The sequence below is a fragment of the Anguilla anguilla genome, chromosome 14 (genome assembly GCF_013347855.1).
Source record: "Anguilla anguilla isolate fAngAng1 chromosome 14, fAngAng1.pri, whole genome shotgun sequence".
In the NCBI taxonomy this organism is placed as follows: domain Eukaryota; kingdom Metazoa; phylum Chordata; class Actinopteri; order Anguilliformes; family Anguillidae; genus Anguilla; species Anguilla anguilla.
The window spans coordinates 40437360-40451213 of record NC_049214.1 but is presented as its reverse complement, the minus strand read 5'-3'; the positions used below and the strand labels follow the sequence as shown (position 1 = coordinate 40451213).

General features: G+C 42.8%; 21 non-coding genes across 21 annotated transcripts; 10 read left to right on the top strand and 11 right to left on the bottom strand.

Annotated features, from left to right (window-relative positions):
* Nucleotides 1–308: 308 nt before the first annotated feature.
* trnav-aac lies at nt 309–381 on the bottom strand. Its single transcript has one exon. It is a non-coding gene; the product is annotated as a tRNA-Val (tRNA).
* Nucleotides 382–528: 147 nt separating this feature from the next.
* Nucleotides 529–601, top strand: trnav-cac. The gene has a single exon. It is a non-coding gene; the product is annotated as a tRNA-Val (tRNA).
* Nucleotides 602–1654: 1053 nt separating this feature from the next.
* trnav-aac lies at nt 1655–1727 on the bottom strand. Its single transcript has one exon. It is a non-coding gene; the product is annotated as a tRNA-Val (tRNA).
* Nucleotides 1728–1874: 147 nt separating this feature from the next.
* On the top strand, nt 1875–1947 carry trnav-cac. The gene has a single exon. It is a non-coding gene; the product is annotated as a tRNA-Val (tRNA).
* Nucleotides 1948–3000: 1053 nt separating this feature from the next.
* On the bottom strand, nt 3001–3073 carry trnav-aac. The gene has a single exon. It is a non-coding gene; the product is annotated as a tRNA-Val (tRNA).
* Nucleotides 3074–3220: 147 nt separating this feature from the next.
* On the top strand, nt 3221–3293 carry trnav-cac. Its single transcript has one exon. It is a non-coding gene; the product is annotated as a tRNA-Val (tRNA).
* A 1053-nt stretch (nt 3294–4346) lies between these two features.
* Nucleotides 4347–4419, bottom strand: trnav-aac. The gene has a single exon. It is a non-coding gene; the product is annotated as a tRNA-Val (tRNA).
* A 147-nt stretch (nt 4420–4566) lies between these two features.
* Nucleotides 4567–4639, top strand: trnav-cac. The gene has a single exon. It is a non-coding gene; the product is annotated as a tRNA-Val (tRNA).
* A 1053-nt stretch (nt 4640–5692) lies between these two features.
* Nucleotides 5693–5765, bottom strand: trnav-aac. Its single transcript has one exon. It is a non-coding gene; the product is annotated as a tRNA-Val (tRNA).
* Nucleotides 5766–5912: 147 nt separating this feature from the next.
* On the top strand, nt 5913–5985 carry trnav-cac. The gene has a single exon. It is a non-coding gene; the product is annotated as a tRNA-Val (tRNA).
* A 1053-nt stretch (nt 5986–7038) lies between these two features.
* Nucleotides 7039–7111, bottom strand: trnav-aac. The gene has a single exon. It is a non-coding gene; the product is annotated as a tRNA-Val (tRNA).
* A 147-nt stretch (nt 7112–7258) lies between these two features.
* On the top strand, nt 7259–7331 carry trnav-cac. Its single transcript has one exon. It is a non-coding gene; the product is annotated as a tRNA-Val (tRNA).
* A 1053-nt stretch (nt 7332–8384) lies between these two features.
* trnav-aac lies at nt 8385–8457 on the bottom strand. The gene has a single exon. It is a non-coding gene; the product is annotated as a tRNA-Val (tRNA).
* A 147-nt stretch (nt 8458–8604) lies between these two features.
* trnav-cac lies at nt 8605–8677 on the top strand. The gene has a single exon. It is a non-coding gene; the product is annotated as a tRNA-Val (tRNA).
* A 1053-nt stretch (nt 8678–9730) lies between these two features.
* Nucleotides 9731–9803, bottom strand: trnav-aac. Its single transcript has one exon. It is a non-coding gene; the product is annotated as a tRNA-Val (tRNA).
* A 147-nt stretch (nt 9804–9950) lies between these two features.
* Nucleotides 9951–10023, top strand: trnav-cac. The gene has a single exon. It is a non-coding gene; the product is annotated as a tRNA-Val (tRNA).
* A 1053-nt stretch (nt 10024–11076) lies between these two features.
* trnav-aac lies at nt 11077–11149 on the bottom strand. The gene has a single exon. It is a non-coding gene; the product is annotated as a tRNA-Val (tRNA).
* A 147-nt stretch (nt 11150–11296) lies between these two features.
* Nucleotides 11297–11369, top strand: trnav-cac. The gene has a single exon. It is a non-coding gene; the product is annotated as a tRNA-Val (tRNA).
* A 1053-nt stretch (nt 11370–12422) lies between these two features.
* Nucleotides 12423–12495, bottom strand: trnav-aac. The gene has a single exon. It is a non-coding gene; the product is annotated as a tRNA-Val (tRNA).
* Nucleotides 12496–12642: 147 nt separating this feature from the next.
* Nucleotides 12643–12715, top strand: trnav-cac. Its single transcript has one exon. It is a non-coding gene; the product is annotated as a tRNA-Val (tRNA).
* A 1053-nt stretch (nt 12716–13768) lies between these two features.
* Nucleotides 13769–13841, bottom strand: trnav-aac. The gene has a single exon. It is a non-coding gene; the product is annotated as a tRNA-Val (tRNA).
* Between the last annotated feature and the right edge of the window lie 13 nt (nt 13842–13854).

The following is a 13854-nucleotide window of genomic DNA, read 5'->3' as shown; positions in this document are numbered from 1 at the left end:
CAAATATGCTCAACAGCCCAGCATGAGTCTCTACTTGAAACACGCTTTCTCATGACAATTGTCCGCAGTACTTGATGCCAAGAGAACAATATTTGTAATTCCTATCGATGTTTTCCGTACTCTTCGAAGAAACATTCCACAAAAAGTTCAACGCAAGGCTCGTTATGTCTCAGCTTTCAAGCAGGGTCCTTGCATATCCTTTTTGCTCCAATCTTCTGGCGCACGGCTTTCAACCTGAACCTTTGTGTTTATCCACTCGTACTAGTTCTTGGTTCTCGCAACTGCGTTTGAACATGTAGCGTAAAAGCTGTTTCTGCTCGGTTTCGAACCGAGGACCTTTTGCGTGTTAGGCAAACGTGATAACCACTACACTACAGAAACTTCGCGGACACAGCCATTTCGGAGATTTTTTTTGCACGGGAAAAAGTACTTCAGTCCTATAAGATTGTGCAGTTTTCTTTCCTTAGCCCGAATAACCTTTAAGTCAAGAGCTTTCGACGAAGTGACGGAAAACCCTCCCGAGAACTTGTTTCCGTAGTGTAGCGGTTATCACGTTCGCCTCACACGCGAAAGGTCCCCAGTTCGAAACTGGGCGGAAACATGCCTTTTGGGATTGCACAGAACAACTTGAGGCATCTGTGTTGAACTTCATGGCCGATAATCCCCCATACGGCTCAATGTAGTTCTCAGAACAATTGAAGCATGTTGAAAAAGTAACGTCTTCTCTAATGTTTTCCAAATATGCTCAGCAGTCCCACATGCGTCTCCAACTAACAATCTGTTTAATGGTTATTTGCCCGAATACTATATGCCACTCAAACCGTCTCTTTAATAGAAATCGATATTATCCTCAGTTTAAGAAACAACCTTTCAAAAGTATTTCAATGAAAGACTTGTCTCTTCTCAGTTTTCAAGCAAAGTCCTTGCATCTCCATTGTTATTTTCATAGACTAGCTCACCATTTGCTACTTGAATAACCTTTGCGTGCAAATGCAATCGCGACTACGTTACATGAATGAAAAAATAATAGTATTTATCTGAAATTTCTTTCTGCAGGAAAACATGCTTGAATCCTTTCACTTTGCACGGCTTATGTACCTTAGCACGAAAAGCAATTAGGCAAAAACTTGAGAAGGCACAGTTTCTGTAGTGCAGCTGTTATCACATCCCCTCGCCTGCATCAGGACCCCAGGTCGGCAATGGGTGTAAACACAGGTTTTGGGATTGCCCAAATTACAATGAGGCATACGAGGAGACCTTATTGCTGTGAAAAAAGTCCTTGTCTCGATGTAGGTCTCGGAGCAGTTTGAGCTCCTTGATAACGGAATGTCCTCCCTCCTTGTCTCCAAATATGCTCAACAGCCCAGCATGAGTCTCTACTTGAAACACGCTTTCTCATGACAATTGTCCGCAGTACTTGATGCCAAGAGAACAATATTTGTAATTCCTATCGATGTTTTCCGTACTCTTCGAAGAAACATTCCACAAAAAGTTCAACGCAAGGCTCGTTATGTCTCAGCTTTCAAGCAGGGTCCTTGCATATCCTTTTTGCTCCAATCTTCTGGCGCACGGCTTTCAACCTGAACCTTTGTGTTTATCCACTCGTACTAGTTCTTGGTTCTCGCAACTGCGTTTGAACATGTAGCGTAAAAGCTGTTTCTGCTCGGTTTCGAACCGAGGACCTTTTGCGTGTTAGGCAAACGTGATAACCACTACACTACAGAAACTTCGCGGACACAGCCATTTCGGAGATTTTTTTTGCACGGGAAAAAGTACTTCAGTCCTATAAGATTGTGCAGTTTTCTTTCCTTAGCCCGAATAACCTTTAAGTCAAGAGCTTTCGACGAAGTGACGGAAAACCCTCCCGAGAACTTGTTTCCGTAGTGTAGCGGTTATCACGTTCGCCTCACACGCGAAAGGTCCCCAGTTCGAAACTGGGCGGAAACATGCCTTTTGGGATTGCACAGAACAACTTGAGGCATCTGTGTTGAACTTCATGGCCGATAATCCCCCATACGGCTCAATGTAGTTCTCAGAACAATTGAAGCATGTTGAAAAAGTAACGTCTTCTCTAATGTTTTCCAAATATGCTCAGCAGTCCCACATGCGTCTCCAACTAACAATCTGTTTAATGGTTATTTGCCCGAATACTATATGCCACTCAAACCGTCTCTTTAATAGAAATCGATATTATCCTCAGTTTAAGAAACAACCTTTCAAAAGTATTTCAATGAAAGACTTGTCTCTTCTCAGTTTTCAAGCAAAGTCCTTGCATCTCCATTGTTATTTTCATAGACTAGCTCACCATTTGCTACTTGAATAACCTTTGCGTGCAAATGCAATCGCGACTACGTTACATGAATGAAAAAATAATAGTATTTATCTGAAATTTCTTTCTGCAGGAAAACATGCTTGAATCCTTTCACTTTGCACGGCTTATGTACCTTAGCACGAAAAGCAATTAGGCAAAAACTTGAGAAGGCACAGTTTCTGTAGTGCAGCTGTTATCACATCCCCTCGCCTGCATCAGGACCCCAGGTCGGCAATGGGTGTAAACACAGGTTTTGGGATTGCCCAAATTACAATGAGGCATACGAGGAGACCTTATTGCTGTGAAAAAAGTCCTTGTCTCGATGTAGGTCTCGGAGCAGTTTGAGCTCCTTGATAACGGAATGTCCTCCCTCCTTGTCTCCAAATATGCTCAACAGCCCAGCATGAGTCTCTACTTGAAACACGCTTTCTCATGACAATTGTCCGCAGTACTTGATGCCAAGAGAACAATATTTGTAATTCCTATCGATGTTTTCCGTACTCTTCGAAGAAACATTCCACAAAAAGTTCAACGCAAGGCTCGTTATGTCTCAGCTTTCAAGCAGGGTCCTTGCATATCCTTTTTGCTCCAATCTTCTGGCGCACGGCTTTCAACCTGAACCTTTGTGTTTATCCACTCGTACTAGTTCTTGGTTCTCGCAACTGCGTTTGAACATGTAGCGTAAAAGCTGTTTCTGCTCGGTTTCGAACCGAGGACCTTTTGCGTGTTAGGCAAACGTGATAACCACTACACTACAGAAACTTCGCGGACACAGCCATTTCGGAGATTTTTTTTGCACGGGAAAAAGTACTTCAGTCCTATAAGATTGTGCAGTTTTCTTTCCTTAGCCCGAATAACCTTTAAGTCAAGAGCTTTCGACGAAGTGACGGAAAACCCTCCCGAGAACTTGTTTCCGTAGTGTAGCGGTTATCACGTTCGCCTCACACGCGAAAGGTCCCCAGTTCGAAACTGGGCGGAAACATGCCTTTTGGGATTGCACAGAACAACTTGAGGCATCTGTGTTGAACTTCATGGCCGATAATCCCCCATACGGCTCAATGTAGTTCTCAGAACAATTGAAGCATGTTGAAAAAGTAACGTCTTCTCTAATGTTTTCCAAATATGCTCAGCAGTCCCACATGCGTCTCCAACTAACAATCTGTTTAATGGTTATTTGCCCGAATACTATATGCCACTCAAACCGTCTCTTTAATAGAAATCGATATTATCCTCAGTTTAAGAAACAACCTTTCAAAAGTATTTCAATGAAAGACTTGTCTCTTCTCAGTTTTCAAGCAAAGTCCTTGCATCTCCATTGTTATTTTCATAGACTAGCTCACCATTTGCTACTTGAATAACCTTTGCGTGCAAATGCAATCGCGACTACGTTACATGAATGAAAAAATAATAGTATTTATCTGAAATTTCTTTCTGCAGGAAAACATGCTTGAATCCTTTCACTTTGCACGGCTTATGTACCTTAGCACGAAAAGCAATTAGGCAAAAACTTGAGAAGGCACAGTTTCTGTAGTGCAGCTGTTATCACATCCCCTCGCCTGCATCAGGACCCCAGGTCGGCAATGGGTGTAAACACAGGTTTTGGGATTGCCCAAATTACAATGAGGCATACGAGGAGACCTTATTGCTGTGAAAAAAGTCCTTGTCTCGATGTAGGTCTCGGAGCAGTTTGAGCTCCTTGATAACGGAATGTCCTCCCTCCTTGTCTCCAAATATGCTCAACAGCCCAGCATGAGTCTCTACTTGAAACACGCTTTCTCATGACAATTGTCCGCAGTACTTGATGCCAAGAGAACAATATTTGTAATTCCTATCGATGTTTTCCGTACTCTTCGAAGAAACATTCCACAAAAAGTTCAACGCAAGGCTCGTTATGTCTCAGCTTTCAAGCAGGGTCCTTGCATATCCTTTTTGCTCCAATCTTCTGGCGCACGGCTTTCAACCTGAACCTTTGTGTTTATCCACTCGTACTAGTTCTTGGTTCTCGCAACTGCGTTTGAACATGTAGCGTAAAAGCTGTTTCTGCTCGGTTTCGAACCGAGGACCTTTTGCGTGTTAGGCAAACGTGATAACCACTACACTACAGAAACTTCGCGGACACAGCCATTTCGGAGATTTTTTTTGCACGGGAAAAAGTACTTCAGTCCTATAAGATTGTGCAGTTTTCTTTCCTTAGCCCGAATAACCTTTAAGTCAAGAGCTTTCGACGAAGTGACGGAAAACCCTCCCGAGAACTTGTTTCCGTAGTGTAGCGGTTATCACGTTCGCCTCACACGCGAAAGGTCCCCAGTTCGAAACTGGGCGGAAACATGCCTTTTGGGATTGCACAGAACAACTTGAGGCATCTGTGTTGAACTTCATGGCCGATAATCCCCCATACGGCTCAATGTAGTTCTCAGAACAATTGAAGCATGTTGAAAAAGTAACGTCTTCTCTAATGTTTTCCAAATATGCTCAGCAGTCCCACATGCGTCTCCAACTAACAATCTGTTTAATGGTTATTTGCCCGAATACTATATGCCACTCAAACCGTCTCTTTAATAGAAATCGATATTATCCTCAGTTTAAGAAACAACCTTTCAAAAGTATTTCAATGAAAGACTTGTCTCTTCTCAGTTTTCAAGCAAAGTCCTTGCATCTCCATTGTTATTTTCATAGACTAGCTCACCATTTGCTACTTGAATAACCTTTGCGTGCAAATGCAATCGCGACTACGTTACATGAATGAAAAAATAATAGTATTTATCTGAAATTTCTTTCTGCAGGAAAACATGCTTGAATCCTTTCACTTTGCACGGCTTATGTACCTTAGCACGAAAAGCAATTAGGCAAAAACTTGAGAAGGCACAGTTTCTGTAGTGCAGCTGTTATCACATCCCCTCGCCTGCATCAGGACCCCAGGTCGGCAATGGGTGTAAACACAGGTTTTGGGATTGCCCAAATTACAATGAGGCATACGAGGAGACCTTATTGCTGTGAAAAAAGTCCTTGTCTCGATGTAGGTCTCGGAGCAGTTTGAGCTCCTTGATAACGGAATGTCCTCCCTCCTTGTCTCCAAATATGCTCAACAGCCCAGCATGAGTCTCTACTTGAAACACGCTTTCTCATGACAATTGTCCGCAGTACTTGATGCCAAGAGAACAATATTTGTAATTCCTATCGATGTTTTCCGTACTCTTCGAAGAAACATTCCACAAAAAGTTCAACGCAAGGCTCGTTATGTCTCAGCTTTCAAGCAGGGTCCTTGCATATCCTTTTTGCTCCAATCTTCTGGCGCACGGCTTTCAACCTGAACCTTTGTGTTTATCCACTCGTACTAGTTCTTGGTTCTCGCAACTGCGTTTGAACATGTAGCGTAAAAGCTGTTTCTGCTCGGTTTCGAACCGAGGACCTTTTGCGTGTTAGGCAAACGTGATAACCACTACACTACAGAAACTTCGCGGACACAGCCATTTCGGAGATTTTTTTTGCACGGGAAAAAGTACTTCAGTCCTATAAGATTGTGCAGTTTTCTTTCCTTAGCCCGAATAACCTTTAAGTCAAGAGCTTTCGACGAAGTGACGGAAAACCCTCCCGAGAACTTGTTTCCGTAGTGTAGCGGTTATCACGTTCGCCTCACACGCGAAAGGTCCCCAGTTCGAAACTGGGCGGAAACATGCCTTTTGGGATTGCACAGAACAACTTGAGGCATCTGTGTTGAACTTCATGGCCGATAATCCCCCATACGGCTCAATGTAGTTCTCAGAACAATTGAAGCATGTTGAAAAAGTAACGTCTTCTCTAATGTTTTCCAAATATGCTCAGCAGTCCCACATGCGTCTCCAACTAACAATCTGTTTAATGGTTATTTGCCCGAATACTATATGCCACTCAAACCGTCTCTTTAATAGAAATCGATATTATCCTCAGTTTAAGAAACAACCTTTCAAAAGTATTTCAATGAAAGACTTGTCTCTTCTCAGTTTTCAAGCAAAGTCCTTGCATCTCCATTGTTATTTTCATAGACTAGCTCACCATTTGCTACTTGAATAACCTTTGCGTGCAAATGCAATCGCGACTACGTTACATGAATGAAAAAATAATAGTATTTATCTGAAATTTCTTTCTGCAGGAAAACATGCTTGAATCCTTTCACTTTGCACGGCTTATGTACCTTAGCACGAAAAGCAATTAGGCAAAAACTTGAGAAGGCACAGTTTCTGTAGTGCAGCTGTTATCACATCCCCTCGCCTGCATCAGGACCCCAGGTCGGCAATGGGTGTAAACACAGGTTTTGGGATTGCCCAAATTACAATGAGGCATACGAGGAGACCTTATTGCTGTGAAAAAAGTCCTTGTCTCGATGTAGGTCTCGGAGCAGTTTGAGCTCCTTGATAACGGAATGTCCTCCCTCCTTGTCTCCAAATATGCTCAACAGCCCAGCATGAGTCTCTACTTGAAACACGCTTTCTCATGACAATTGTCCGCAGTACTTGATGCCAAGAGAACAATATTTGTAATTCCTATCGATGTTTTCCGTACTCTTCGAAGAAACATTCCACAAAAAGTTCAACGCAAGGCTCGTTATGTCTCAGCTTTCAAGCAGGGTCCTTGCATATCCTTTTTGCTCCAATCTTCTGGCGCACGGCTTTCAACCTGAACCTTTGTGTTTATCCACTCGTACTAGTTCTTGGTTCTCGCAACTGCGTTTGAACATGTAGCGTAAAAGCTGTTTCTGCTCGGTTTCGAACCGAGGACCTTTTGCGTGTTAGGCAAACGTGATAACCACTACACTACAGAAACTTCGCGGACACAGCCATTTCGGAGATTTTTTTTGCACGGGAAAAAGTACTTCAGTCCTATAAGATTGTGCAGTTTTCTTTCCTTAGCCCGAATAACCTTTAAGTCAAGAGCTTTCGACGAAGTGACGGAAAACCCTCCCGAGAACTTGTTTCCGTAGTGTAGCGGTTATCACGTTCGCCTCACACGCGAAAGGTCCCCAGTTCGAAACTGGGCGGAAACATGCCTTTTGGGATTGCACAGAACAACTTGAGGCATCTGTGTTGAACTTCATGGCCGATAATCCCCCATACGGCTCAATGTAGTTCTCAGAACAATTGAAGCATGTTGAAAAAGTAACGTCTTCTCTAATGTTTTCCAAATATGCTCAGCAGTCCCACATGCGTCTCCAACTAACAATCTGTTTAATGGTTATTTGCCCGAATACTATATGCCACTCAAACCGTCTCTTTAATAGAAATCGATATTATCCTCAGTTTAAGAAACAACCTTTCAAAAGTATTTCAATGAAAGACTTGTCTCTTCTCAGTTTTCAAGCAAAGTCCTTGCATCTCCATTGTTATTTTCATAGACTAGCTCACCATTTGCTACTTGAATAACCTTTGCGTGCAAATGCAATCGCGACTACGTTACATGAATGAAAAAATAATAGTATTTATCTGAAATTTCTTTCTGCAGGAAAACATGCTTGAATCCTTTCACTTTGCACGGCTTATGTACCTTAGCACGAAAAGCAATTAGGCAAAAACTTGAGAAGGCACAGTTTCTGTAGTGCAGCTGTTATCACATCCCCTCGCCTGCATCAGGACCCCAGGTCGGCAATGGGTGTAAACACAGGTTTTGGGATTGCCCAAATTACAATGAGGCATACGAGGAGACCTTATTGCTGTGAAAAAAGTCCTTGTCTCGATGTAGGTCTCGGAGCAGTTTGAGCTCCTTGATAACGGAATGTCCTCCCTCCTTGTCTCCAAATATGCTCAACAGCCCAGCATGAGTCTCTACTTGAAACACGCTTTCTCATGACAATTGTCCGCAGTACTTGATGCCAAGAGAACAATATTTGTAATTCCTATCGATGTTTTCCGTACTCTTCGAAGAAACATTCCACAAAAAGTTCAACGCAAGGCTCGTTATGTCTCAGCTTTCAAGCAGGGTCCTTGCATATCCTTTTTGCTCCAATCTTCTGGCGCACGGCTTTCAACCTGAACCTTTGTGTTTATCCACTCGTACTAGTTCTTGGTTCTCGCAACTGCGTTTGAACATGTAGCGTAAAAGCTGTTTCTGCTCGGTTTCGAACCGAGGACCTTTTGCGTGTTAGGCAAACGTGATAACCACTACACTACAGAAACTTCGCGGACACAGCCATTTCGGAGATTTTTTTTGCACGGGAAAAAGTACTTCAGTCCTATAAGATTGTGCAGTTTTCTTTCCTTAGCCCGAATAACCTTTAAGTCAAGAGCTTTCGACGAAGTGACGGAAAACCCTCCCGAGAACTTGTTTCCGTAGTGTAGCGGTTATCACGTTCGCCTCACACGCGAAAGGTCCCCAGTTCGAAACTGGGCGGAAACATGCCTTTTGGGATTGCACAGAACAACTTGAGGCATCTGTGTTGAACTTCATGGCCGATAATCCCCCATACGGCTCAATGTAGTTCTCAGAACAATTGAAGCATGTTGAAAAAGTAACGTCTTCTCTAATGTTTTCCAAATATGCTCAGCAGTCCCACATGCGTCTCCAACTAACAATCTGTTTAATGGTTATTTGCCCGAATACTATATGCCACTCAAACCGTCTCTTTAATAGAAATCGATATTATCCTCAGTTTAAGAAACAACCTTTCAAAAGTATTTCAATGAAAGACTTGTCTCTTCTCAGTTTTCAAGCAAAGTCCTTGCATCTCCATTGTTATTTTCATAGACTAGCTCACCATTTGCTACTTGAATAACCTTTGCGTGCAAATGCAATCGCGACTACGTTACATGAATGAAAAAATAATAGTATTTATCTGAAATTTCTTTCTGCAGGAAAACATGCTTGAATCCTTTCACTTTGCACGGCTTATGTACCTTAGCACGAAAAGCAATTAGGCAAAAACTTGAGAAGGCACAGTTTCTGTAGTGCAGCTGTTATCACATCCCCTCGCCTGCATCAGGACCCCAGGTCGGCAATGGGTGTAAACACAGGTTTTGGGATTGCCCAAATTACAATGAGGCATACGAGGAGACCTTATTGCTGTGAAAAAAGTCCTTGTCTCGATGTAGGTCTCGGAGCAGTTTGAGCTCCTTGATAACGGAATGTCCTCCCTCCTTGTCTCCAAATATGCTCAACAGCCCAGCATGAGTCTCTACTTGAAACACGCTTTCTCATGACAATTGTCCGCAGTACTTGATGCCAAGAGAACAATATTTGTAATTCCTATCGATGTTTTCCGTACTCTTCGAAGAAACATTCCACAAAAAGTTCAACGCAAGGCTCGTTATGTCTCAGCTTTCAAGCAGGGTCCTTGCATATCCTTTTTGCTCCAATCTTCTGGCGCACGGCTTTCAACCTGAACCTTTGTGTTTATCCACTCGTACTAGTTCTTGGTTCTCGCAACTGCGTTTGAACATGTAGCGTAAAAGCTGTTTCTGCTCGGTTTCGAACCGAGGACCTTTTGCGTGTTAGGCAAACGTGATAACCACTACACTACAGAAACTTCGCGGACACAGCCATTTCGGAGATTTTTTTTGCACGGGAAAAAGTACTTCAGTCCTATAAGATTGTGCAGTTTTCTTTCCTTAGCCCGAATAACCTTTAAGTCAAGAGCTTTCGACGAAGTGACGGAAAACCCTCCCGAGAACTTGTTTCCGTAGTGTAGCGGTTATCACGTTCGCCTCACACGCGAAAGGTCCCCAGTTCGAAACTGGGCGGAAACATGCCTTTTGGGATTGCACAGAACAACTTGAGGCATCTGTGTTGAACTTCATGGCCGATAATCCCCCATACGGCTCAATGTAGTTCTCAGAACAATTGAAGCATGTTGAAAAAGTAACGTCTTCTCTAATGTTTTCCAAATATGCTCAGCAGTCCCACATGCGTCTCCAACTAACAATCTGTTTAATGGTTATTTGCCCGAATACTATATGCCACTCAAACCGTCTCTTTAATAGAAATCGATATTATCCTCAGTTTAAGAAACAACCTTTCAAAAGTATTTCAATGAAAGACTTGTCTCTTCTCAGTTTTCAAGCAAAGTCCTTGCATCTCCATTGTTATTTTCATAGACTAGCTCACCATTTGCTACTTGAATAACCTTTGCGTGCAAATGCAATCGCGACTACGTTACATGAATGAAAAAATAATAGTATTTATCTGAAATTTCTTTCTGCAGGAAAACATGCTTGAATCCTTTCACTTTGCACGGCTTATGTACCTTAGCACGAAAAGCAATTAGGCAAAAACTTGAGAAGGCACAGTTTCTGTAGTGCAGCTGTTATCACATCCCCTCGCCTGCATCAGGACCCCAGGTCGGCAATGGGTGTAAACACAGGTTTTGGGATTGCCCAAATTACAATGAGGCATACGAGGAGACCTTATTGCTGTGAAAAAAGTCCTTGTCTCGATGTAGGTCTCGGAGCAGTTTGAGCTCCTTGATAACGGAATGTCCTCCCTCCTTGTCTCCAAATATGCTCAACAGCCCAGCATGAGTCTCTACTTGAAACACGCTTTCTCATGACAATTGTCCGCAGTACTTGATGCCAAGAGAACAATATTTGTAATTCCTATCGATGTTTTCCGTACTCTTCGAAGAAACATTCCACAAAAAGTTCAACGCAAGGCTCGTTATGTCTCAGCTTTCAAGCAGGGTCCTTGCATATCCTTTTTGCTCCAATCTTCTGGCGCACGGCTTTCAACCTGAACCTTTGTGTTTATCCACTCGTACTAGTTCTTGGTTCTCGCAACTGCGTTTGAACATGTAGCGTAAAAGCTGTTTCTGCTCGGTTTCGAACCGAGGACCTTTTGCGTGTTAGGCAAACGTGATAACCACTACACTACAGAAACTTCGCGGACACAGCCATTTCGGAGATTTTTTTTGCACGGGAAAAAGTACTTCAGTCCTATAAGATTGTGCAGTTTTCTTTCCTTAGCCCGAATAACCTTTAAGTCAAGAGCTTTCGACGAAGTGACGGAAAACCCTCCCGAGAACTTGTTTCCGTAGTGTAGCGGTTATCACGTTCGCCTCACACGCGAAAGGTCCCCAGTTCGAAACTGGGCGGAAACATGCCTTTTGGGATTGCACAGAACAACTTGAGGCATCTGTGTTGAACTTCATGGCCGATAATCCCCCATACGGCTCAATGTAGTTCTCAGAACAATTGAAGCATGTTGAAAAAGTAACGTCTTCTCTAATGTTTTCCAAATATGCTCAGCAGTCCCACATGCGTCTCCAACTAACAATCTGTTTAATGGTTATTTGCCCGAATACTATATGCCACTCAAACCGTCTCTTTAATAGAAATCGATATTATCCTCAGTTTAAGAAACAACCTTTCAAAAGTATTTCAATGAAAGACTTGTCTCTTCTCAGTTTTCAAGCAAAGTCCTTGCATCTCCATTGTTATTTTCATAGACTAGCTCACCATTTGCTACTTGAATAACCTTTGCGTGCAAATGCAATCGCGACTACGTTACATGAATGAAAAAATAATAGTATTTATCTGAAATTTCTTTCTGCAGGAAAACATGCTTGAATCCTTTCACTTTGCACGGCTTATGTACCTTAGCACGAAAAGCAATTAGGCAAAAACTTGAGAAGGCACAGTTTCTGTAGTGCAGCTGTTATCACATCCCCTCGCCTGCATCAGGACCCCAGGTCGGCAATGGGTGTAAACACAGGTTTTGGGATTGCCCAAATTACAATGAGGCATACGAGGAGACCTTATTGCTGTGAAAAAAGTCCTTGTCTCGATGTAGGTCTCGGAGCAGTTTGAGCTCCTTGATAACGGAATGTCCTCCCTCCTTGTCTCCAAATATGCTCAACAGCCCAGCATGAGTCTCTACTTGAAACACGCTTTCTCATGACAATTGTCCGCAGTACTTGATGCCAAGAGAACAATATTTGTAATTCCTATCGATGTTTTCCGTACTCTTGGAAGAAACATTCCACAAAAAGTTCAACGCAAGGCTCGTTATGTCTCAGCTTTCAAGCAGGGTCCTTGCATATCCTTTTTGCTCCAATCTTCTGGCGCACGGCTTTCAACCTGAACCTTTGTGTTTATCCACTCGTACTAGTTCTTGGTTCTCGCAACTGCGTTTGAACATGTAGCGTAAAAGCTGTTTCTGCTCGGTTTCGAACCGAGGACCTTTTGCGTGTTAGGCAAACGTGATAACCACTACACTACAGAAACTTCGCGGACACAGCCATTTCGGAGATTTTTTTTGCACGGGAAAAAGTACTTCAGTCCTATAAGATTGTGCAGTTTTCTTTCCTTAGCCCGAATAACCTTTAAGTCAAGAGCTTTCGACGAAGTGACGGAAAACCCTCCCGAGAACTTGTTTCCGTAGTGTAGCGGTTATCACGTTCGCCTCACACGCGAAAGGTCCCCAGTTCGAAACTGGGCGGAAACATGCCTTTTGGGATTGCACAGAACAACTTGAGGCATCTGTGTTGAACTTCATGGCCGATAATCCCCCATACGGCTCAATGTAGTTCTCAGAACAATTGAAGCATGTTGAAAAAGTAACGTCTTCTCTAATGTTTTCCAAATATGCTCAGCAGTCCCACATGCGTCTCCAACTAACAATCTGTTTAATGGTTATTTGCCCGAATACTATATGCCACTCAAACCGTCTCTTTAATAGAAATCGATATTATCCTCAGTTTAAGAAACAACCTTTCAAAAGTATTTCAATGAAAGACTTGTCTCTTCTCAGTTTTCAAGCAAAGTCCTTGCATCTCCATTGTTATTTTCATAGACTAGCTCACCATTTGCTACTTGAATAACCTTTGCGTGCAAATGCAATCGCGACTACGTTACATGAATGAAAAAATAATAGTATTTATCTGAAATTTCTTTCTGCAGGAAAACATGCTTGAATCCTTTCACTTTGCACGGCTTATGTACCTTAGCACGAAAAGCAATTAGGCAAAAACTTGAGAAGGCACAGTTTCTGTAGTGCAGCTGTTATCACATCCCCTCGCCTGCATCAGGACCCCAGGTCGGCAATAGGTGTAAACACAGGTTTTGGGATTGCCCAAATTACAATGAGGCATACGAGGAGACCTTATTGCTGTGAAAAAAGTCCTTGTCTCGATGTAGGTCTCGGAGCAGTTTGAGCTCCTTGATAACGGAATGTCCTCCCTCCTTGTCTCCAAATATGCTCAACAGCCCAGCATGAGTCTCTACTTGAAACACGCTTTCTCATGACAATTGTCCGCAGTACTTGATGCCAAGAGAACAATATTTGTAATTCCTATCGATGTTTTCCGTACTCTTCGAAGAAACATTCCACAAAAAGTTCAACGCAAGGCTCGTTATGTCTCAGCTTTCAAGCAGGGTCCTTGCATATCCTTTTTGCTCCAATCTTCTGGCGCACGGCTTTCAACCTGAACCTTTGTGTTTATCCACTCGTACTAGTTCTTGGTTCTCGCAACTGCGTTTGAACATGTAGCGTAAAAGCTGTTTCTGCTCGGTTTCGAACCGAGGACCTTTTGCGTGTTAGGCAAACGTGATAACCACTACACTACAGAAACTTCGCGGACACAG